Genomic DNA, 18849 nt, shown 5'->3' with positions numbered 1-18849 from the left:
CACAGATGTAGCCCATGGCAGTTCAGTATCCAAGTAGGTTCCATTGTAATAGGAACAGGGAGTGTCTCTGACATGAACTGATTGGCCTGCTCTTTAATTACCTCCCCCTGAGGGGGAAGCAGCATTACCAGGCCACAGAAGACACTGCAGCCAATCCTGATGAGACCTAATTGACTAGGATCAGAAGGAAGGAAAAGAAGACCTCCCCTATTAGTGGACTTGGGGAGGGGCATGCATGCAGAGGGTGGAGGAAGGGAGGCATTGGTAGGGGAAAAGTGAGGGAACCACAGGGGGCATACAAAGTGAATAAAGTGCAATTAATGAAAAAAAGAAAGAAAGAAAGAAAGAAAGAAAGAAAGAAAGAAAGAAAGAAAGAAAGAAAGAAAGAAAGAAAGAAAGAAAGCAGGCTGCGAAAGCCCTGAAGAGCAAGCCAATAGGCAGCATCCCATAATGGGCTCTGCATTAGATCCGGCTCCAGGTCCCTATTCTGTTTGAGTTCCTGTCCTGACTTCCCTTGATGATGGACAGTGATATGGAGTATAAGTGGAACAAACCCTTTTGCCACCAATTTGCTTTTTTGGTCATGGTGTTTCATCACAGCAATAGTGTCCCTAATGAAGACAGAGACCTTGGCTTTTAGGTGACGAAGTAATATTTTTCCAGCAGCTAAACACCTACATACCTGTGATTTAAAAATTTTGTCCAAAAATTGTTTAACATTTGCTCCTGCCAATGATTCTTTTCACCTGAAATGAGGACCTAGCAATTCACACTTCAAGACCAGAGTCTGATGGGAGGTCTGCATGACATTTGGACAGAGTGGTGCCAGGTACGGCAGCTTCCCCCCCAATCTCTGTGCAGGAAGCCAATGCCCCGTTGTGCAGACTTCGGGCAGCCACCTGTCAGGCTTGTGGGACAAGAAATGGAGGTCACACCAAGATCTCAAAGCACACACTGCTGAATCAGCTTCAGAAGAGAAGAGACGAGAAACATTAGGTTTCATATTTACTCCAAAATTACACACTGGGACATCTTTCATCCATACACGTGGCCTTAAATTAGGCTTGTACTCATTTCCCTCCTGTGGAGGAGCTCCCTCTGATGTTTCTTCTAAGTTAGCACATATGGAGATGAAATCTTGAAGTTTTGAAGTCTGAAGATATCTTTTAAAATCTTCATTACCGAAATATACTTTCTTGTGAGGTTCCTATCTCCTCCAGGTCCTTCCATCACTTCCGCAGGACCCCTGGAGCTCCTCCTCATGCTTGGCTGCAAAGCCCAGCATCTGTCTTCATCTTCTGCTGGCTGGAACCTCCCAGAGGACAGTCAAGTTAGGCTCCTGTCTGCATGCATAGCAGAGCATCATTAATAGTGTCAGGGGCTGGCTCTCTATGGTGGCGGGGGGGTTCAGGTTGGGCCAATTATTGGTTGGATATTCCCTCAATCTTTGTTCCCTCTTTATCCCTGCACTTCTTGTAGGCAGAGTACTTTTTGGATCAAAGGTTTTGTCAGTGGGTTGTCTTCCACTAGTCCTGCCTGGCTAGGAGTATTCTACTCTGTAAATGTACCACAATTTCTGTACCCACTCTTTGGTCGAGGGACATCTACATTGTTTCCATTTTCTGGCTATTATGAAGAAAGCTGCTATGAACATAGTTGAGCAAATGTCCTTGTTGTATGGTAGAGCATCTTTTGGGTCTATGCCCAGGAATGATACAGCTGAGTCTTGAAGTAGAGCTACTTCCAAGCTTCTGAGAATGTGCCAGTTTGATTTCCAGAGAGGTTGTACAAGTTTGCACTCCTACCAGAAGTGGAGAAGGGTTCCCCTGTCTCCACATACCCACCAGCATGTGTTATCACTTGAATTTTTGATCACATTCACTCTGATTGGTATAAGATGGAATCTTAGAGTCCTTTTGATTTGCCTTTCTCTTATGACTAAGAACACTGAACATTTCTTTAAGTGCTTCTCAGCCATTCGTGATTCCTCTGTTGTAAATTATCTGTTTAGTTCTGTACCACATTTGTTTCTTTTTTATAAAATTTTTACTTCTATTAATTAGAGTTTATTCACTTTGTATCTCCCTCCCTCTCCTCTCCCAATTACACCCTCCCTCTCCCTTCTCTATCCTTGTTTCTCCCCAAGTCCACTGATAGGGGAGGTCTTCCTCTCCTTCCTTCTGATCCTAGTCTATCAGATTTCATCAGGAGTGGCTGCATTGTCATCCTCTGTGGCCTGGTAAGGCTGCTCCCCCCTCAGGGGGAAGTGATCAAAGAACAGGCCAACCAGTTCCTATCAGACAGTCCCTGTTCCCATTACTATTGGAACCATTTGGAGACTGAGCTGCCATGGGCTACATCTGTGCAGGGGTTCTAGGTTATCTCCATGAATGGTCCTTGGTTGGAGTGTCAGTCTCAGAAAAGACCCCTGTGCCCAGATATTTTGGTTCTGTTGCTCTCCTTGTCCTGTTCTCTCCGGGTCTTACTATCTCCCCCTTCTTTTTTTTTTTAATTGGATTATTTGGTTTGTTGATGTTTAATTTCTTAAGTTCTTTGTATATTTTAGATATTAGCCCTCTGTCTGTCTGATATAGGTTTAGTGAAGATCTTTTCCTGATCTGTAGGCTGCCCTTTTGTTCTACTGACAGTGTTCTTTGACTTACAGAAGCATCTCAGTTTCATAAGATCCCATTTATTAATTGTTGATCTCAGTGCCTGTGCTGTTGTTATTCTATTCATGAAGTTGTCTCCTTGCACATATGTGGCCAATGGGCTATTTAGTCTTCATTTGGGGTACCTGGTGAGTAGGTGGAAGCTAAGGGTGCTCTTTCTAACATGGGCTCTATTGCCTGCTTTTGGATAGCTTCCCCCTGGCAATGCTGCCTTGCCTGGTCTCAGGAGATAAGGATATGCTGAGACTTGTTGTGACTTGACATGCTGGGGAGAGTTGATATGTGGGGAGGGGACTTCCCTTTTTTGGGGGGAAAGGAAGAAGCAAAGGGGAAGACTACGAGGAGAGGAAGGAGGGGGCAGCCTTGAGATGTAAAGTAAATAAACTGAAAACAAAGAAATCAACAAAATAGAAATTAAGAACAATTCACAAGAAAAAAAAAGAAATATATTTTAAATATAAATTTTAAAATACTTATAAACCAATAATTTTCCCACTTTTGTCAGGCTTCTGATTTTTGGGTTTTCTTTCTTTCTTTTCTTCTTCTTCTTCTTTTTCTTTTTTTTTTTGTACCCATGTGTTCATTTGGTTGATCTGTGGCAATTTGACTACAGTGTCGAGATTAATTTGCTTCCTACTGTTGTGATAAAGACCAGGGCCAAAAGCAACTTGAGAGAAAAGGGTTTATTTGGCTTACAGGTCCCAATCACATTCCATCATTGCAGTAAGCCAAAGCAGGAATTCAAGCAGGGTAGGAACCTGTGGGCAGGGACTCAAGCAGAAGCCCTGGGGGAAAGCTCTTACTGGCTCGCTCAGCCCGCTTAATTATAGAACTCAGTACTGGGCAATGGTGGCAGTCCACAATGGCTTCAGCCCTCCCGCAGCAACCAAAAATCAAGACACTGCCCTACATATTTACCCAGAGGCCAATCTGATGGAGGAACTTCCTCAACGAAGGAAAAAGCACGGAAAGAGTAACTCTTTCCAGGTAACCACAGCTTCTGTCCAGTTAACAACAAACTGGGCAGCACAGGGTCATTGTTTTTCTTTGTTGGGTTTTGACTGGTGTTTATTTCCCCATCTATGCTTTGGTAAATCATCCAGTGTCATTTCCTTCCTCAAACCTCTCTGCCCAGTCCCCCATTGATCCAGGAGTGGCAACGTTAAATGCTCTGCCGTCAATTCAGTCTCCTGTTCCTCAGTATGGGTAGCTTTCGGGTTCTTACAGTGAAGATCAGCAGTCTTTTCCACACCTGTGCATTTTTCCATTAATTAAGTTATATTTTCATCTCTTGTTGTTGTTTTGAGTCCTTTTTGTTTTTACCTTTCATTAATCGTTTTCAACATGCTTAATTTTTTCCTCCGCTTTCTTGGGCATCAGGAACATATTTACATTATGTATTTAACATTGTTTAAAATTAAATTTGGGTTTCTGGCTTCGTGTCTGTAGATTTACTTTTCTCTAAGAACATATGTTCCTGTTTCTTTCCTGCCTGGTATTTTATTACTGGCTGTGAACTTGTATAAAATTTAAAAAGATTTTATTTGAATTATGTGTAATTGTGTGTGTGTATGTGTGAAAGAGAGAGAGAGACAGACAGACAGACAGAAATAGAGAGAGACAGAGACAGGGTTTGTATACAGAAATGTAGTGCAGGCTGAGGCCAGACATTACTGGATCCGTTGAGGCTGGAGTGAGTTACAGGTAGTTGTGAGCCATGTGACTGTGTGCTAGTGACTGAACTGAGCTCGGCACAAGAGCAGTATGTGCTCTTAACTGCTGAACCATCTTAGAAGCCTAAATTTTGTAAAATTTTTAGTTTTGATTTGTTGGGATTTTGGTGTTGTAAGAAATATATAACCATAAAACAGACTATGCAAAGCTGAGTGTGGTGGCACACGCCTTTAATCCCAGCCCTCTGGGGGCAGGGAGATCTCTGTAAATTCAAGGCCAGCCTGGTGTATAAAGTGAGTCCAGGACAGCTAAGGCTACACAGAGAAACCCCGTGTCAAACAAACAAACAAACAAAAAAAACAGAGTATGCATCTATATGCAAAGTTCTCATGAGAAAAGAATGTAAATTAGATTAATATTATGTGCACTGTCAGAGCGATGGTTTGTGCACTGTGTAAAGTCTGTCCTTGTATTGTTCACACGCTGATCTCTGTGCCGGGTACAGACCTGGTACAGGCCAGACCTTGGCATTGTTGTTTGTTTTTATGGAGCATCTCCTGTCTCAGTGTTTTGTAAACATTCTTCCTGGTTGGTTTTAATAAAAATCTGATGGCAAATAAGAGGAGGCAGGATTAGGAGGTGCGACTTCTGGGTGGAGAGAGAAGGGTGTTCCAGGAGGGGACCAGAGAGAGAGGGAGAGGTTGTCATCCAGAGACTGACGGAGAAATAGGTGCCAGGAGGAGACCATTAAGGACAGATAACGGGCACCTAGGCCACGCCAGAGTATTGCCAGGTTGAAGTAACTCAGACTCTTCCTAGCTTAGTGCCGTAGCTTATAATGAATAAAATAAATCTCCACGTCATTATTCAGGAGCTGGGGCCATCATAGAAAGTTCTAACTGACATAGTACATAATCTACTGGTTTACACTAAGCACAATAAGTCTACTTAGTTAATGTGTTCAACAGACTGTTCTAAATAATTAAGAGCACCTTAAAAAATTAGAAGCATTCATTTTCTTTTCCCAAAACATACAGAAATTTACTCAAATGGATCATATGCCTAAATATAAAAGGTGAAGTTATAAAACTGAGAACTGACAGACAGATGGAAAGAAAAACATCAGTGACAAGCTGTATTTTTAAATCTGAAAAGGTTTCAAGCGAGGATGTGAATAACACTATCCATAAAAGCACAAAATTCATAATATTCTGTATATTTAAATCTTTTTTATGTAGTTCCAACTAAACATTGAATTGGATAATATATAAAGGAAATAGTTTCCTTGGGCTTCATGGATTCTGTTGGGATCTCGATGGTCCATTGAGAAAAATATCAAAGTGAAGCTATCTTTGCAGAAGTGTGGAGAGGTAAAAGAAATGACTCACTATTTTATTTATTATTTTTTTGTGCTGTTAGAAAAGGAATCACGAGTTGATACACAGTAGGCAAATGTACAACTTCTGAGCTCCAAGGCCCTCCTTGACTTGTTTTATAATAACTCACTCTTCTGGGAAACAATCCACTTCCACAAGAACTAGCCCAGTGTCCAGACATTATTCCCTCTGAAAATCTCTGTATCAGCATTCTGTCTCAGTAATCACATTGCCGTGTGAGTTTTGGGGGACGAGGCACGTCATACTGCAGCACTGGGCTGTGTTAAAGCTCATGTGGTTTTCACTGTAACAATAATGTTAAGAACCAGAAAATTTGAGCACAGGGGTCTTCCCAGAGACTCATGCTCCAACCAAGTACCAGGCATGGAGATAACCTAGAACCCCTGCACAGATGTAGCTCATGGCAGTTCAGTGTCCAAGTGGGTTCCATAGTAATGGGAACAGGGACTGCCTTTGACATAGACTGATTGGCCTGCTCATTGATCACCTCCCCCTGAGGGGGGAGCAGCCTTACCAGGCCACAGAAGATGACAAGGCAGCCACTACTGATGAGATCTGATAGACTAGGATCAGAAGGAAGGAGAGGGGAACCTCCCCTCTCAGTGGACTTGGGGAGGGGCATGCATGAAGAAGGGGGAGGGAAGCTGGGATTAGGAGGAGACGAGGGGGGTTATGGGGGAATACAAAGTGAATAAAGTGTAATTAATAAAAGTTAAAAAATTAATTAATTAAGAATGGAAGCTGGAAACCGGGAAAAGTTACAATGGATGTATTACATAAATAACTTTTATTCACAATGTATAAATTTTGTGTAATTTAATAGTAAGAAAATACAAGACCAAATTGAAGGGAGTGAAGTGTTTGGACAGCATACTTCATAAAAAAGGAGCTCTGAACAACCGAGAAACTCAACTCATTAAGACCATGTAGAGCCAGACTAACACATATTAAGCCACAGCTTCAAAAGAATGCCCCAAATTCAAGATGTGTTAATATTCAGAAGTGGAAGATACACAAATCTAAAGCTTTGTTATATTCCTAATGCGATGTTAATGTTACTTTGAAAAAAAGCTGGACAGTTTCTAATAGAAATAGATTTACTTTGTGACTGCCAATGCCACTCTAAGCCATCCAGTCAAAGGAAATGAAAAACATGTTTCCACAAATATAGAGGCTTGTAGAAACTTTATTTTAAATTACTCCAAATGAGGATAACTCAAACACTCGATGTCTAGTGAATAGATAAAGACGCTGCTGCATCCAACAAGGAGCTTCTCCAAATAATGTGGAACAGACCACAGACACGGAAGAGTGATGGGTGTTAAAAAAATATTGCGTGAACACATCAGATGAAAGCACTCTATGTGTAAAGTTCATAAATGAAGTAGCAGAAGATGAGAATTGATGGAGAGTGGTGACGTCTTTTGTGGCTGTCTGGGAAGAGGTGGGGAAATGCCGCAGCCATTAGGGAGAAGCTTCTTCTACCTGGAATTTGGTGAAGACTGTAAGGAAATAAAAAACTTTTACATTTAATAAAGTGTCATATTTGAGTGTGTATGCAATTTGTGTCTCGTCACATGTCTTCAGAAAAGATCGAGGGCTGGATGTGTAACTCAGTAGCAGGACATTCACCTATACGAGACATGGTGTTCAATTCCCATTGCCGAAGAGGACAGAAAGAGCTGTGTGTAAAAACAAAAACAAAACAAAAGTGAAACCAGGAACAGCACAATCTTGACAAGTCCAGTGGTGAGGGGGAGAAATGACCATAGGAAGGAAAACAGAAAGAAATTTTCTTCTCATTAGTCATACAAACTGTAAATCATTGTGTTTCATATTTTGCATAGATTTATAGATTTATGCAGATCTTTTACCATGAATAACTTGTAAATATCCTTTGAACTGAATAGAACTACAGAATCACCCAACAATCGCACTACTGGGTATACATTCAATGGAAATTAAGTCATTGTTTCAAAATGACATCTGTACTCTTATTTTTGTTGCAGAACTATTAAAAGGAGCCATGGTATGGACCTGTCCTTAATGTTCAATATATCTTATGCAGAAAATATAATACATGCACACAATGGGAACAGTCACCACAATGTCACTAAAACCTGTGTTTTCACAATAGTAGAGCAGCTGACAGTTACTCTGTGAGGCTCACATATGTGGAATCTCAGTTGACTGCACAGGCTCTTGGAGAATTGTAGCTACAAGGGCCTGTGCAAACCAGAGAGAGAGAGAGAGAGAGAGAGAGACTTGAAAAGTAATTTCAAATTTACATTCTTTTTATATTACATAATATGGAAACTACTGGGGGGGTAGAGATGACTGATAGATAAGAGTGCTAAATACTCAAGCATCAACATCTAGTCCAAATTCCTCGAACCTACAAAGAAAGCCAGCATGGTGAGAGGCAGAGGTTTGCAACACTATGGACCTTCCTGGGCTGTAATTTAGATTTAGTTCTAATGGAAAGATTCTTTCTCAATGTAATAACACCACAAGAGACATATCAGGACAATCAATTGTCTCTACATGTGATTTTATAGGAAGATGCGACTGCACACATGTACTCCTTCTCCCTCCCTTTCCTCTCCCTTTCTCATCCACACACATGCACATCCGTACAAAATATTTTCTGACAAAATAATAAATCAGTTTGAAAGCACATAGCATCTGTCCCACGCTCTGTGGTGGTCGTGGGTCACAGCAACTGGTTCATCATATTTGGTTGTGCTAAACTGGTCCCGTCTCACCGTTGTTCATTCACACGGAAGGAAAGAAAATCCTTGTCATGCACAGGACTGTGGATTCATCAGAGACACAGCATGTGCATTTCATTAATTGCTATACATAAATGATGGTAATACAGTGACAAAAGATGTACAGAGCACCCACCTTTGCTCGGATTCCAAACTGTGATTTCCTCTGGAAATGCAGTGTGGCTGGTAGACAAGTAGTGCTTGCTGTGGTGCCTAGAGGAAAATAAAAAATGAATCTAATTCATCTTGGTTTGGATGGTGCTGGTGAAATATGCTAATGTCTTTTCCTGTGAATGTTGCTCCCTGTGAACACCAGAGCAAATGGGGACTTGATTCTCACCAGTACAGAATGCATAATTTGCAAACTGTCAAGTGATATGTAGTACAAAACTGAATTTAGAAGAGGGTTTAGAAACATCTTGCAGGGAGGTCGTGCTATCCGTATGGCAGGACTTAATATTTAGATAAAGTCCATACAAACACATCCAAATACAAATAAATTCAGATAAATACAGAGTCAATTTCAAGATTCAGTTGCATTATTGAAATTGCTAGGGCAGAAAATTAGGCATGAATTATTGCAACTGTGATGCAGTTCTAATCTCCTGCGATCTTTGAAAGCACCACATTGAGTATTTATGGAGACAACCATTGCCTGCTGGACAGACTGTTTATGTATAGAATATGAGTTTATGGGGGAGACATTTGGTTTAGACAAGGACTTCTGTATGACTCCATACGAAGTGATGATTCATAGGATGTTTTATAAAGAAAAGCAGGAGGCACTTACTCAGTTCCTCATCTTTCTCCCATTCCTTGCGTTTCTACAATGTTTTCTACAACATGACAAATGTGTTAATTCATCATCTGAATTAACAAACTTACATTGGCGAGATAATTTGACTAACAGATATTGAGTGTCTTAGGGTAACACTTTTATATTCATTAACACTGATGGAGCCTTTACAGCAAAGCACTTCTTAAGACAGTAACCCATTTATTCTCACAAGACATCCTGGAAGAGAGGTCGTGTTGTTAACACCATCTCACAAATGAGGAAACATCGGCACTGGCAGGCCAGGGCTTTAACATGAGGCCATATGTCCTGGCTGAGTATGTCTTTTCACTCTACTGTACTGCCTTGTCTTAAGCTATTTTTTTTTAAATTGTCAGTTGAAATTTATATATATATATAGGCTGGCACACTATGATATTTGGCATTTATACGTTCTAGAATGTATAAGGGAAACTAGCTTAGCTATTAATTCATAAAACATTTTGTATTATATTTGCTGAGACCTTTTCAAAATCAATTCTTGTGCAGTTTTCATGTTTATGACCTGATATTAGTTATAATCGCCATGCAGCAGAAAAGTCCCGACACCATCCCTCTCCTTTGGATATAATCCGTGATACGAATGTGCATTGTCTTTCCCTGGCTCTGAGCCAGCTGGCCAGGAAGAACATTAAAGCACCTTAACTTATCCTCTGCATTTTGGGCATCGTTCTAATGTGCTGGGCTAGCTAGACTCAAGCAATGAGAGAGAGAGTACAATAAGATTCTCACTGCCCTTTAAAAGGCTTGCCCACAAAGACTGTTCCTAATTGTAAGCCCCTTAACTTTCTTTGCCCTCCATCCAAAAGAAGAAGCTGTGTTTTTATATCTTTATTCTGTGAAGCCCACATGGGAAATTATTCATCATGCCATGCTGTAACAGAATTAGAAAAAATAAATAAATAACTGAGTCCTACAACTAATTATTTGGTCAGATTTATAGGAATTACTACTCATTCACAGAGCAGGACCCTAAGGCAATTTGAATTTTCTGTGATGTTTTAATAATACATTTTCAAGGTCTAATCATTTGTTTGTTACTCTTAAATACTTTTCTTTTTTTTGACTGGACTCAGACTCAGAAGTAGAAGCTTTCAGCGAGGACAGCCTACAGCTCTTGACAATCTGTTCCCGGTGCTTCTCTGTGGCTTCTTTCCTTCTCATAAATAAAACTTTAGCGTATTCTACAGCCTCCTCCTTCTTCCTAGTGCATTGCTTCATTTGTATCAGAACACACAAGCTTTGGTCCTGGGCTTCGCACCTTCTTAGTTTAAGGGCTTTATGACTGCATACTGGTGGGCATCATCTTTAGAAAGACTGAAAACTTTGCAGATTCTGCTAGTTCTTTTCAGGCCCAACAACTGAGTAGTATCTGTAAGTCCTGTCTATAGCAGGGATGCCCATATTCAACAGCAGACGTTTTTCTGTGGGTCAAGACACCTCACTTCACGTAAAACCTAGTTCTGCATTCCTGCCCCTGATTTCGACCCATTACACTCTCCACCTAGGCTACCAACTCGTAGCTCTGAGCTTTTCAAAGCAAGTACCAGTGAGTTTCAGACCAGCCTGGGATGCATGAGTTACTGTCTCAACAAACAAACAAAAGTATGTGACACACAGACTCTGAATTGATCACAAACAAAACAAAACAAAACAAAAAACTTCAACGTTTACCACTCTCTTGGTGGAATAAATCTGGGGAATGGAGCCTAAAAATGAGGTGGACCCAAGTCTCATACAATTGCCAACTTTATTCAAGGCACCAGACAATTTATACCCTGAGTTAAGAAGGGTCTCCTGAATAAAGCTCTCATGAGCTCAAGTTGCATACAAGAACAAGGGCAAGCTGCATGTGACAAAAGCAAGTTTCTTTTTCCATACAGACATATCAACAAAGAACAATAGCTGACTGTAAGATCATTCCTGTCTGCTATACTTAGGTGGAGCACAAAAGCAGATCCCAAGAACAATTCCATGTTTTTGAAGAAACTGCAGTCATAAGACTTATTTTCTTAGAGTTGTCTCACAATCATGCAGAATTTCCCTTGCACAACTGGATTCTTGGCCTGTGTTCTGACAGGTAAGGTGTGATTTTTTTTTTCATATTATCAATGCAAGGTATCTTTGCTTTAATATTTAATGAGTTTAAAGCATAGTAGGCATTGCTGTCTTAGTTTTTAATATTCTTAAATATTGAGAGGTATTCATTAGTTTCTATTTGTCTGATTGTCATAAATTCTTTGTGATCAGAAGGAAGGAGAGGAGGACCTCCCCTATCAGTGGACTTGGGGAGAGGCATGTGTGAAGAAGTGGGAGGGAAGGTGGGACTGGGAGGGAAGGAGGGAGGGACTTATGGGGGATACAAAGTGAATAAAGTATAATTAAAAAAATGTAAAAGTAAATGTAAAATAATATTAAAAAATATGAGGTCAAATGACTCACCAATAAACAAAACAAAACAAAAAAACCCAAAATTGTAGTTTACCTCAAAACTCACTGAGTTGTTGTGTTTCGATGTATGTATATCCCTTCATACATGTATATTCCTCTGTGGCAGGACATAATAAATGTTCTTTTTTTTGTGAATCAACAGTTTTTCATATCATCACAGAATTAACTGTGAATGAGTTGATACTCTCCTAAATTATTTTTCTGTTTTGTATTTAACACAAACGTGATTTTAAAATGTCTTTTCTTTTTTGTCTGGCTTGTTTTACAAAAGCTATTTTGGAATATCCCCATGTTGTTTCCCATGCTACCCACTAATTTACTTCTTTGATGGTACTAGGATAGCATAGAAATGTGCACTTTAAATCCTGTTTTAGTTATAATAACAAATAACAGGTTTACTCCAGCCTTCCTTTACATAAATTTGGTTGATCACACCCCATATCTTCATGCCAGTGACTCTGCTGTCCTTTCCCACTCCAAATACAGCCCCTTCCATTTCCATATCATACCAAATGGTATTCCATTTTCGTGTCATACCATATGCATTAAAGACTTGTTTTTCTTTTGTCAAGGCCCCGTTTCTGTTTCCTAGCCTCCACCACACTTCTGGCTACATAAACACATATAGAACAATTAGAAGCTCGGGTTTTCATATGTTAGAAAGAATAGGATAGTTGTTGTCTTTCTGATCCCAAGTTGCTTCACTTAACATATTACTTTCAGTTCCACCAATTTTCCTGTAAATTTTGCAAATTTCACTTCTGCAATTAATAAAATATCTACCATAATTTCATTATCCATTTATCTGTTGATGGGTATCCAGACTAATAGTGATGAGAGCAGTGTGGAGAATGTCTGGGAAAGCCTTTTGGAGGCCCACGGGGAATGGCCAGTGAAGTACCAGGCTCAGGAGGAGACTGTTTCCTCCTTCTTTAAGGAGACCTCCTAATGGGTCCTTGCTGCCGCCCGCCCCCCACATTTTCTTATAGTTGCACCAACCTGATTGATTGTTATTGGTGTTTGAGGCTAGAATTGGATGGCCTGACTGGTCTTTTAACTGTTTAAAGGCCTTTACACAGGGCCATTAAGTTAGATCTGCACCTTGAGTCTGGTCTCCAGAGCATGATTCTCGGGATTCTGGGTGGGCTCTGTCGCCATTCACCTGCCCTCCCCACAGCTTCCCCCGGTTCCTGGTCCACACAGAGCAGTAGCAAACATTAAAGGTGCAGATACCTCTGTGGTAGGTTACAAAAGTACATGGTTTATGAGCCCAGGAGCAGTAAAGCTGTGTTATGTGTTGGTTCCTTTTTTACGGTTTTGTTTGTTTGTGTAGTTTTGTTTCGGTTGTGTTTGTTTGTTTGTTTTGTTTTATTTTTGAGAAGCTTCCACACATTTCTACAGTGGATGCACCAGTTTACATTTAAGTACATTCTTTGATGGACGCTATTGTATATAATAATACAACCAACATAAGCATTCTTGTACAAATATTTTGGTAGAAAAATGTACTAATTTCTGCTAAGTGCATACTTTAGCTATCGATTGATATAGAAATAAAATACCTTATTTTCTTTACTGAAGGAATGACTTTTGTTTATAAATAAGGCAGCTAAGGTTGTTGATAGGTCTGTGACTGTGGATGAAATGTACAGACCTGAGGTAAGGAAGGTCGTGTTTAGCTACATGCAAAGCTATGAGTCAGGCACATGATGTTGAACAGGAAAATGGACTCTCAGATGATGGAAAATCAAAATGTTTGGGCTCAAACACTGGTGCTGTGATCCTGCAGATCTGGCTAATGCTAACAGCTACTGAACGACAAGGCTTATTTCAATTGTTCTGTTGCTTTTCTCTGTCAAATCGTCACATTTATCATTTGGATATTTCTCCTGCAATCATGAGTCTTTGATATTTTGAAAGAAATGAGTTGATTTAGGAAAATTTTAGGCAGCATGTCAACAGCTAAAAATAATCTTTGAATATTTAAAGCACACTTTTGAGTTCCAACTTCCTGAAGCTCAGCATGGTATCACGGGGGAAGATTCAATGCAATTTTTACATGTTCTTTGTTCTCTGCAGCCACATTAATATAGATTCTTGAAGTAATTCACAAAACACAACAAATCCAGAATTCATAGGATATTTTTCCACAAAGTAAAAATTAGATGATGAAGCAATTGTCTGCAATTTTAAAAACTGGACATTCTAGAAGAGGCTTCAAAGAGGGGATGTGAGAGTGAATAAAGTTGAAACAAAACAGGAGCTGACTGGTTTTTGTTGTTGGTGTTGTTGGTGTGTGTGTGTGTGTGTGTGTGTGTGTGTGTGTGTGTGTTAGTATTAGGTAAGCTGAAATGGTAGCTCACTTTTGCAATCCCAGTACTCAGAAGGTAGAGGTAGAATGATCTTGAATTTCTTATCAGCTAGGGCTGCAGAGTGAGCTCCAGGCAAGCTTGGCTACATGATAAGACCCCATTTTCAAAATGCACAAAAAGTGGGAAAAGGGAGAGGACAGGATAAAGGAAGGGACAACTAAAACTAAGAACTACTTGAAGGGCCCCTATAGTGAGTAGAAGATTCCTGAAGAAACGTGTGTGTGTGTGTGTGTGTGTGTAAGATAATCTAAATAAAATCACCAAATAATTTTAGAGACAGAGACACAACTGGACAAACCATGTCACCAAATGCAGTTTTCAGAATCAGGAATGGTTACATCTAATTGAGATGTAGGCTAAAGTGGTCCCATGGAAATCCCCAAACTGCCCAGGTTATTGCCAAAGTTATTGGTGGCTCTTCACAAACTGACAAAAACCCCTCTGGCTTTTAAACTCTTTCCAGCTGAAAGACAATCCATGCACACCTCACTGAACACTGAAAAGTGCAGATGGCGCCTAGAGCCTTCACTCCTACAGTTCTTGGTACTGGAAGGTACTCTGCTTGCTACCAAAGGTGAAAAGTAAACACCAACTAAGATACAAACCAGGATACACTGAGGCAAAGCTTGTGGAAGGAGCCAACCAGTACCTGACTGGATTTTGGCCCATTCCATTATATGGAAGCCATGCCTGACACTGGTTGGGTGGATGTTGGTATAATGTTCTTATGGAATGTATACAATTTACCCTTGTTCATTCAAATGCTGGTTTATCTACCCCACTATCTGGCTTCATTCCAGACATTGCATTGTGATGTTTATTCTAAGCATCACCTGTTTCAAGTGTGTGTAAAAGTGCCACCACTTGTTCTCTTTAATTTCAATAAAACAACCATCCAGTGCTGTGCAATGGAGAGAATATGGTGGGACATTTTGGTCTGGAGGGGAGGAGAAGAAAGTGAGTGGGAGTATTTGAGGAACAGAGATTGTTGGAGAGGACTAGGAACCATGAGGAGAGATGAATCAGACCTAAGACCTGGCTAAAAGCAAGTATAATGTGGGAAATCTGACTGGGAGGAAGCTATGCAGGCTTGGAGGTTTAGGATGGAGTAACTATTGCCCAACATTGTGCTCTAGGCTAATTAAATAAATCCTAGTCTCTGTGTGGTGATTTGGGTATACAGCTGGTTTAGGAATAACCACTGTTTAAGTAAAAGATAAATCAATATAAATATTAATAATCAACAGCAGGTGGACAAGAACCTGAGGTGAGATAGAGGCCAGGGACCTAATGTAAAACATGATACTACTGTTCAATTAAAGATAAGTAGCCATACACAACAACATTCTGTAGATCTGTGCCTTTCTCAGCCATCATCAGAGAATCTTCTTCCTGTAGCAGATGTGAACAAGTACAAATACCCCCTGAAGAAACTGTGTAGGAATCCTTGTGCTCCCAGATAAGCACTGGGGAAAACACGAATGCTAAACACAAAGAACTGACGCTTTAAAAGGAGACACTTGTAACTTGTTTTTCACCCAGAAGGTTGAGGATGCATGTGGCTAATAGCCTGGTGGCCTCTGCACTATCTGTACAAGCAGGCCACACCACACCCCTAGACTATTGGGTTTATATCAGTTGATGTACATCTCAGAGACCCCTTGTCATTTACCGTTTACTTTGAACCTGTTTCCTATCTTTATGGAAAAATGTCACTTGTACTTTACAAGATTTTTTTTTCAATGCAGTTTATTCAGGAACCTTGAACAATCCTCGGACCCTGGGGAAAGCCAGCCCACAGCTTAAATAGCCTCTGGGTAGCCAACCCCAGCGTGCCACGTGGGCAATGCAGATAGGTCCACATACATGGAAGCAAGCCAGATCCTCAGCCTTAGCCAAATGTGGAGTTGTTTGTGACAGAGAGCACTCACCATCGGGAAGGTGGAAGGCGGAAACCAGCTCCATCTTTAAGGCATAGCATTCCGCAGCTCTCTACAGTTCCCCCTTTTTGTTTTAGACGCATCAGGCAAGAGTAGAGGTCTGATCTCTGATATTAGAAATAAATTGGGACTTTGTACTGATGTTCATTTAGGTGTCATCCACCCAAAGAGCATCAGACCCGTCTGATACCTTTTTCTCAGAGGCGGGACCTGGGGCATCAACCCGCATGCAGCCAGACATGCTCTTCTCTGGGTCCAAAGCGGCTGACCCTGAGTGCAGTGCTTAGCCTCGCATCCTGAGCATAACATTTTAGCTTTTTATGGTATCCAACCATGCTTGGGGAGAATGTCCTGCTTCAATGGCTGTAAAGGCCTGAATGATCATGGCTGTATCACACTGTTGTGAGACTCTAGTCTTGCATATATACCACAGGCAAATCAAGGAGACCAACACCAGAAGGCCTGCTAACGCTCCCATGCCCGCCCATTCCTTCAGATGATTCATGGCTGCAGCAATCCATGATGATAATCCTGTGGCTTGATGGTGTTCAATCAGAGGATTGACCTCGTGCAGGAGCAAATTGATACCCTATGGCAAATCGCTCAACTTGGCTGTCAATGAAAATATGCTGGACTTTAAGTCACTTTACAAGATTTTTGATGTATCATGTCTTCAGCTTTGTTGTACACACAGGATTGAGTTAATCATCACCAGGAAACTTTTTTTTTTCTAAACTGTGCTATGCTTAAATGTGACTGAAATAAACTGCCTGGTGCAAGACTCTCAAAAGTTTGAAACAACATCAGCTACTGAGTCATGCTGAACAGGACTTCCTTCTTGCCTCATACGGATTGACACTTTGCTGGCCATGGTACTTTCGGAGACTCCTCCCCACCTTGGTACACTTAACCATAAAGAGTATGTTTCTATCAAATCCCTCCCCACGATGCCTGGGGCTCTCTTCAGAAGAGGGGGCAGGAAGAGTGTAAGAGCTAGAGGGAATGGAGAATACCAAGAAAGTAAGGTCTTCTAAACAAGGCATGAAGGGTGCATATATGAAGTCACAAGACTGAGGCAGCATGCACAGGGGCTGCATGAGTGGGCCAGTACCTGAAGAGGTCCTAGAGCTGAAAGGAAAAGTGCACATGTGGCCCATTCCTAATCCGGAAGCTACCTCAAAATGGTAACACTTTCAAATGAAAAATTAGTTTTCTCCAAGTAAATCTCACGGCAGAAAGAAACAACTATTAATGATGGACTGTATGCAGAGAGGTAGATGGCCAAGGCAAAGCATCAGTGATATCTTTGGAGGCTATTTATTAAATCAAGGGATTTATTATCTATCTATTTCTCTATCTTTACTTTATGGATACTTTACATATACATTATGGCTTCTGGTTTTGTTTTGTTAAAGAATTCGAGTGTGTGTGTGTGTGTGTGTGTGTGTGTGAAATTATGTGTATCTGTGCCTATACATGTTTCTTATGTTTTTTCCTTTGGAATTTTTTTCTGTTTGTTTATTTTGCCATGTTCTGATTTGTTTTCATTTTATTTTATTATTAATCATTAGAACCTATGTGTTTTCTCAAGAGAGGTGGAAGGGCTCAGAGTTCAACCTTCAGGAGTTGGTTCCCTCCTTCCATAATGCATGGACTGAACTTACCTAGTCAGACTTAGTGGCATGTACCTTTACTGATTGAGCTATCTTGTTTACTGAAAAAAGGTTATTTATAAGTATATAATTTCATAAGTATTTGAAGTTTGAAAGGCTACTCCATAGGAAGTATATTGAGAAATAATGAACACATACATAAGAGAAAGGAATCAAAGAACAACATAATTAAGAAATTTCTGAGGAACACACCTTACTGTAAACCTTATTGTATATGAATTGCATTATCAGACATCAACTATTTGATAACAAGCCTTCGACTGATTTCATTTGGTAAAAATGGAAAGACTCATTTTAATACATTCCATCATGATGAAGCTATTATCTCTAAGGCAGGATATAAAAAGGTTATCCTGCCTCCACTGATTATATATTTTCCCTAAACAACATAAAAAATCTAAAGGCTGAATAGATCTTTTAAAAAGGATGTTAAAAAACGGAGGTGTTTTGAATGAGATGTTCCCCAGACTTTTGGGTATCTGAATACTTGGTCTCAAGTTGGTGAACCTGTTTGTGTAGGTTTAAGAAGTGTGGCCCTGCTGGAGGAAGTATGTCACTGGTAGGAAGTGGGGTTCATCTGAGATCCGAAGAGCCACAGGACTTCTTTAGCACACTCTCTATTTCCTGTTTAGGATTTGCAATGTGAGTTTTCAGCTCTCAGCTTTCCCTTTTGCTCGTCATGCTTCTTTCTTCACCACAAGATGATGGAATGTAGCCCTCTGGAACTGTATTTCCAAGTTAACCATTCCTTCTGTAAGTGACCTCTGTCACAGTGTTGTCATGGCAGAGGAAAAACGTAGCTGACACATAGGCATGTCTTACAGCAGCAGCCCTTTTAAGAGTATTGCTACTAACGAAGCAATATGTGGCTTGGTGGATATCAGAGTCACCTTGCTTCTTTTGGATATGCCATTTATCCCTTTTTTGTTTACAAATGTGGACCAATTCATCTCTGCATAATAGAAAAACATCAGACAGGAAATTTTAGACAGGACATCAGTATGTATCCCTGGTTGGCCAGCAACTCTATTAGTAGACCAGGCTGGATTTGAACACACAAATAT

General features: G+C 40.4%; 1 long non-coding RNA gene across 1 annotated transcript; it reads right to left on the bottom strand.

Annotated features, from left to right (window-relative positions):
• Positions 1-6913: 6913 nt before the first annotated feature.
• On the bottom strand, positions 6914-8798 carry LOC132657048 (uncharacterized). The gene is made up of 3 exons (XR_009594889.1): positions 8651-8798; positions 7376-7425; positions 6914-7245 (listed from the first exon to the last, which is right to left on the bottom strand). It is a non-coding gene; the product is annotated as an uncharacterized LOC132657048 (long non-coding RNA).
• Positions 8799-18849: the final 10051 nt, after the last annotated feature.

This window comes from Meriones unguiculatus, chromosome 10 (assembly GCF_030254825.1).
Source record: "Meriones unguiculatus strain TT.TT164.6M chromosome 10, Bangor_MerUng_6.1, whole genome shotgun sequence".
Taxonomy (NCBI): domain Eukaryota; kingdom Metazoa; phylum Chordata; class Mammalia; order Rodentia; family Muridae; genus Meriones; species Meriones unguiculatus.
Note: the sequence above shows the minus strand (reverse complement) of the source record. Positions and strands in the feature narration are given on the sequence as shown.